General features: G+C 39.8%; 1 non-coding gene across 1 annotated transcript; it reads left to right on the plus strand.

Moving 5' to 3' along the window:
- Nucleotides 1–2,912: 2,912 nt before the first annotated feature.
- LOC122942634 lies at nt 2,913–3,097 on the plus strand. The gene has a single exon (XR_006390607.1). It is a non-coding gene; the product is annotated as a U2 spliceosomal RNA (small nuclear RNA).
- Nucleotides 3,098–7,118: the final 4,021 nt, after the last annotated feature.

Consider the following 7,118-nt stretch of genomic DNA (forward strand, 5'->3'; position numbering starts at 1 on the left):
CCCGAAGAGGCCGGCGTTACCTGGAGTAATATTAATTGTAAATCCAGAATTGATTTTATCTTCTGCTCTTATCAAATACTGCCTTTTAGTTGTGAGCTTTTATCTAATTTATTTTCAGATCATAAGTTATTATCTTTTAAGATACAGTATGATGGCAGAAGTAAACAGAAAAAAGACATGGAAACTGAATGTCTCTCTTTTAAAGGATCCGAAGATTTTATCTGATTTTATTACCTTTTATAAGCGCTGCAGACGGGAAAGGAATCCTCAAAAGCCCATATCAGAATGGTGGGAAAAAATGAAAAAGAGGATCAAAACCTTCTTTATAAATAAGGGGAAAGAAAAAACTCAGGAAAAAAAAGACTTCTTTGAAAAACTAAATACCCGTCTGCAGACCCAGTATAAGCTCCGAGATCTGGGTATAGATGTGACTAAAGAGATCATAGACAACAGAAAAGAGATATCTCAGTGCCTGGAGCAGAGAGGTAAAGAAATTATATTCCGCTCAAGGGTTAAACACCTTGAGGAAAACGAAACCTGCTCCAGGTACTTTTTTAAAAAAATTCAAGGAAAACGTACCCAGATTGAGGAGCTTGAGGGGGAAAAAGATATAAAAGTTATATTAAAGAAAGCACACGATTTTTATTCCGAGCTTTTTAATGAGAAGAAGACAGATAAATATTTTATGAAGGACTCACTGAGGGTGATTGAAAGTGTTTTAGATCATGACTCTCAAGGATTTTTATTACAGGACATAACAGAGCAAGAGATTTTAGAAACTATTAAAAGTTTTAAGAAGGACAAAGTTCCTGGTATGGATGGTATACCCATTGAGTTTTATATTACATTTTATGGCGTTTTAAGAGAGGATTTGTTTTATCTTTTTACAGAAGTTTTTAAAGAAAAATCTCTCCCGGGCTCCTGGAGAAAAGGGGAAGTAACCCTACTCTATAAAAAAGGCGATAAAACCGACATTAAAAACTGGAGGCCAATCACGTTATTGTGCTGCGATTATAAGATAATGGCAAAACTGTGTGCGAACAGATTGAAAAAAAATAATTCATAAAATAATACACCAGAACCAGGTTTGCGGGGTGCCCGGGAGAAGTATTTGGGATAACTTAAACCTTTTAAAAGACGCTATTAACAATGTAAAGGAAAGGAAAGGAAATGTGGCGATTTTATCCTTGGACTTTGAGAAAGCCTTTGATCGTGTCTCACACTTTTATCTTTTTCAGGTTTTAAGGAAAATGGGTATACCAGAAGGTTTTATTCAATCCTTGAGAGCATTTTATGACCATTGTACAAGTAAGATTTTAATCAATGGTTTTAAGACTCAGGATGTCCTTTTAAAATCAGGAGTGAAACAGGGGTGTCCCTTGTCCCCACTGCTTTTTATTTGCGCCCTAGAGCCTCTTTTAATTAAACTAAGACAAGATAAGCAGATACGTGGTGTCCCCCTGCCGGGCGGAGGGGGACTAGAGGCCAAAGCAGTGGGGTACATGGATGATGTGGCGGTAATCTGTAGGGACACCCTGTCAATACAAAAAGCCTCTAAGCAAGTTGAATATTTTTGTGGTTCCTCCGGTTTTAAAGTCAATTTTAATAAAAGTTGTATTTTAAACATTGGAGATATGATTTTAAGAGATATTGACATTCCTGAGTCTGAGACAGTAAAGATTTTAGGTGTCACCTTCAGTGAGTCCAATGATGGCCTCGGGAGTTGGGACGCGGCGACAGAAAAGATAAATAAAAAGATATGCATGTGGAATATGAGGAAATTAACAATGGAAGGCAAGGTTTTAATTATAAAAATGATTATTTTACCAATTTTAATGTATTTAAGTATGGTCTTTCCTCCATCCCATAGGTTTTTAAAAAAGATTAACAAAGCCTGTTTTAACTTCTTTTGGGGCTCTAGGATGGACAAACTAAGGAGAGATCTGGTTGTACTTCCCAAACAAAAAGGCGGTAAAGACCTTCCCGATATAAAAGCCTTCCTTTTAATAAAATATTTCTGCTTATGTTTTAATACCCTTTTTAAAGTAAATTATTGGTCTTATTTTTTACGTTATGGTACTGGTTATTTTATGAGGAAAAATAAATGGTTCAAAACGGTTTTAAACTCCCCATATGCTTTTAACCTACCTAACTCTTACAAGATTTTAGAAAAAATAGTGACCTCTTTTAATTTAACTGGGAAAAGGGTAGATATTTTAAAAAATAGTAAAAGTATTTTAAAAGAAATCCAAGATGAAAAGATAATGGTACCTATTAAAAATTTTAGCGAAAACAAATGCAAACAAATATGGAAAGACGTAAATATTAATTATCTTTTTAATTCTCAGAAAGACCTGGCCTGGAGCTGCGTGCATGAGTGTCTTCCATGCCGGGCATTCCAGCACCGAAGAGGATTGACTAGCACCGCGGAATGTCCCAGGGGAGCATGCAGAGAGGAGGAGGACGTTTTTCATTTATTCTGGTACTGTTATTTTGCACAGAAGATATGGATAAAAATGCTCCCCTTAATGAAGAAGATTTCCGGATTAAAGGTTTTAACAATGGACGGTGTATTTTATGGAGGTCTGGAATGCCCCTCAAGAATAAAGAAGACTATGGCATGGAAGATCACCAATTGTGTCAAAGCAGCTCTGTGGATGGCCAGGAACATTTTATGTTTTAAACACGATCTTATCTCTGAGGAAAATGTTTTAAAAATGGTTTTAGAAGAAATGTATAAATATTATTTAATAGACAAAAAAAAATGCTCCTTTTATGTGCCATAAATGGTTTTTAAGAGAGTGGGGGGCGATTATATTATATTATAAATATTTTAACCTTATATGTTTCTGTAAAACTGTCTTATTTATTTTATTATGAATTTCTCATGTAAAGATTGTTTTTAATAAAATATATCCCTTTGGGATAGTCAACTTAAAAAAAATCTGTTCTTATCAGTTTAATATCTGATACGTCCCCTATCTGGGGACCATATATTAAATGGATTTTTCGAACAGGGAGATGGAAAAAGAGCTTGCTCTGTCCACTCTACGCATTGACCTGGTATTGCAGTACCTCCAGGACCGGTGCACCCCTTCTAATCTGGTATGAAAAAACAGAATGAAATTGAGTGATGGATTTCAAGGATCCTTCCAGCAAGCAGGTGGAAAGTTGCTGTGCCCTGCCTGCCTCAGCAGTCCTGCACTTCAGCTTCTCCTTCCTCTGTGAGGGTTTTGCTGTGCTGCTTTCTGCATCCCTGGTGCAGCTGCATCTAGCCTGTCAATCAGTTAATTGCATCACCTGTGTGTGGGTTTGTTCCAGCACCAAGCAACCCAGCCAGCCAGTCACCTCTCCTCACAGTCCAAATCCAATTAAGATTGATGGCTTAATTGTTGTGTTAATTGGCTTATCACCTGAATGAATGACGTGTTAGGATATCTATCACCTGAATGCAGTTTTTGGATCCTCCACTCCGTCCGAGCACCTCTGTTTTGATTTGGGCCTGTTGTGCACACCTGGCAGTCTGCTGAGTTGTTCCTTAGAATTGACCCTTTTGTAGCAAGTTGGCATGATGTAACCAATTTTGTTTTCCTATTTCTCTATTAAATAAGTCAAGTTTGTTTGCCTGTGTCTCCCTCTTGTGGCTCTATGAAACTGGATGACTTGTAGGTAGGGCTAAAATGTAGTCCAGCACTTCCTATGTATCAGCAATAGCTGGACCTGCCATGTCTGGCCAATGGACGGAACACTGCACGTGTCACAAGAGGCCTGTCAGGTCAGAGGTCAAGTAAGGTCAGGTCACTGGATGACATCACAAGGGCTCTGACGGAACACTCAACAATGGGGCCATGACATCACAATCCACAATGCATAGATACCTATTTTTATTTTTTTTGTTTCTCTCTCTTTCACTCACTACTCTCCATTGACTTCTTATCGTTCATTCTGCCTGGCGCGCTTTGGCACCCGGAATTTCGTGCAAAGAAAAGGCGTGACCAAAAGTGGTGGGTGGAGCTATGCAGATCCGAAAAACACGAAGTGGAGCATGCTGTTGATTTCAGAGCGTAGGACGCACTCTTTCCCTGGTTTGTGAGAGAAAGAAGCCTCCCGGACTGTGTTTGGGGCTGAGGCCTGTAGACTGTTGCCTTGAGAAGTGCTCTGCGTTTGCGAACAGCGGCCCCGTTGTCGAGGCCGAGCGGGTTATCGCTTCTCGGCCTTTCTGGCTAAGATCAAGTGCAGTTGCTGCCTTGGTCTTGGCTGAGAGAGTCTCCAGGTACCCGTCTCCTCGGCCTGGGAGGGGGGCACTGGTTTATAGCCAGTGTCTTACCTCCCTGCTGCTATTGGGGAGCGGCTTAGTCCCGGAGACGTGCAGGAGGCGATCAACGTCGGTATGGGTCTGACCATACGCTCTGCGGGGGCCAGTGATTTCCGGGTCAAGAATGGTTTTGGCATCGAGATCGTGGAGTAGAAGAGGGAGAAATTCAACTTGCAGTTTCTGGTGAACGAGGTACTATTTAAAGTTCTGCATCTAAGACGCGAAGACATTTTATGTTTACAGGATCCCAAGAGAGGTTATTTCACTCTGGTCTTGACCAGCAGTCCGGCATGCCATAGTCTGCTAATATTCTTAAGGAAACTCGAATTGGATCCTGGGTATGATGGAGTCACGTTTATTCTATTGTACAATGATGATGTACCTTTGGTTTTGTACATGCATAATCCCTATGTGAAGCCAGATGTCTCAAGTCCTACAGGCATGTGTTATCCGCCTATGAACTTTGCTATTGGGAGAGATAAGGGCTTCTTGTTCTTCCCAGGGAATCCACTTTTCTGCAGACGGTGTAGGATGTATGGGCACAAAATGGAGGAATGCACTGCTTCTCAGAGGTGTAACAAATGCAATAAGTAGGGGCATGTTACGTTTGTAACGTCTGTGGAGAGGAAGGACACATGTTTAGAGACTGTCCTTCTAATCCAAGACCTAAGCCAAAAATGTACTCAGAGGTAACCAGAGTATGCCAGTGAGGAAAGACCCGGTCCCCTTTGTTGAGCAAGACCAGCTTAACCAAAGTATGATGGTTACTGAACCCGATGATGCAGGAATAGATGGAGAGAAGGTGGAAGTGAGGAAGGAGGAGACTTAGATATCTCCGCAGTCTTTGATGAGCTCCAGATACCATCTGATGCGATAACTGGTCTACAGGGAGAAGGTGAGATGGATTACAATCTGTCAGGCTCACCTGATATGACATGGAGTGCAAGGCAGGAGGAAAGTGAAACCGGTGGACAGGGGGACTTTACTAGAAAATCATCAAGTCTGGAGGAGACAGGCTTTGACTTTGTCCAGCAAAAGGAGGAAAGTGAATGTTCAAGGTGAAGAAGCAAGCCCCAGAGAGGAAAGAACCTATCCAGGCCCTGAGATGGCTAATGACGTGCCTTTTTTAGAAGGAGCCGGGACTGGGGGCTTTACTTGTGGCTTCTCCCCTCCAGGAGGAGTAGGCTGAGGTTGAAGTGGGGGATTGGAAATTACACCCATAAAAAAATCAAGTCATGGGGGATAAAGTTAAATGTAATATCCTATCCATGAATGTGCGCCTTCTCAAGTCAAAAGCAAGGAGGGCCGCTATTTTTGACTTCTTAAAAAATCAAGAAGCGGACATTATAGCTTTGCAAGAGTGTGGGATATCTGAAGCATTGAGTGTGGATGAATGGGAATATGGTGAATCAATATGGTCAGGATCATGTGAGAATAGGAACTCTGGTGTAGGGATTTTGCTAAAAAAATAAGATGATGAGTGTTGAGTCATATACAGTGGTGGAGGTGGGAAGATGTGTGCTGGCTGTTATCAAGTATAAAAGATGGAAATTTAGAGTTATAAATGTGTATGGGTCAACAAAAAAAGAAGAACGTGTGGATTTGTTTGAAAAATTGAGTGTGTTTTTGTTGGGAAGAATAGCTACCATATTGGTGGGTGATTTCAATTGTGTATTAGAGGGGGAGAAAAGGGATGTGTCTGGGAAAAAGTTATACCAGCTAATCAAGGATTTTTCTTTTCTAGATGCATCAGAAGTCATGATGGGGAAGCCACCACCGTGCACATATAATTTAGACAAAGGGAGTATAGAGTCTAGAATAGATTTAGACTTTTTTTCAAAAAATATAAAGTGTGTTAAGTTTTGGCAAGAAGATGTTTATTTTTCAGATCACATGTGCTTAAAATGTTGTATGGAGGGAGATGTGGAAAGTATGTATGGGAGAAGTTTCTGGAAATTGAATGTAAAACTATTGGAAGATGAGAAAATAATGGATGGTTTTAGAAGTGAATACATGAGATGGAGAAAGCGAAAAGAAGACTTTGAGGATGTGTTAAAATGGTGGGATTGGATAAAAGGAAGAATAAAAGTGTTTTTTAAGAAATGGGGTTGTAAAATGGCAAGGATTTTGAGGAATGAACATAAAGATTTGAGTATGAGGATTGAATGGTTGAGAAAACTGAGTGGTTTAGGTGTGAATGTGGATGATTTAATGCTGGATGCAAGGAAAGAAATGAAGCAGATTATGGAGAGGAAAGGAAAAGGTATTATTTTTCGATCAAAAGGGGAGTGTTTGGAAAAGAATGAAAAATGTACAAGTTTTTTCTTTAAAAAGGTATGTGGAAGGAAAGAAGATATGAATGAGATATTTAATGCGGCTGGACAATGTGTAAGTGGTGGAGAAGTAATTAGGATAGTGGAAGATTTCTATTCATGTTTATATGAGAATAAATGGGTGGATAGAGGTTTAATGGGGGAGGTTATAAAATGTTTAGAGGGAAAGCTAAGTAGGGAGGATAGTGAAGAAATGTGTGCGGGAATAAGTATGGATGAAGTAAAGAAGAATGTGTTTAGTGCAAAAAAGAATAAGACACCGGGTAAAGATGGGATTCCTGTTGAGTTATATGTGAAAGCTTGGGAATGGATGGGGGAGGATTTGCTTGGAGTATGTAGTAAAATGTGGCAGAGAGGTGTGTGAGTGAGACGATGAAAGAAGGTGTGGTTGTTTTAATTTTTAAGAAGGGTGAGAAAAAGAAATTAGAAAATTGGAGACCGATTACTTTGCTAAATTCAGATTATAAGAT

This window comes from Bufo gargarizans, chromosome 6 (assembly GCF_014858855.1).
Source record: "Bufo gargarizans isolate SCDJY-AF-19 chromosome 6, ASM1485885v1, whole genome shotgun sequence".
Lineage (NCBI taxonomy): Eukaryota > Metazoa > Chordata > Amphibia > Anura > Bufonidae > Bufo > Bufo gargarizans.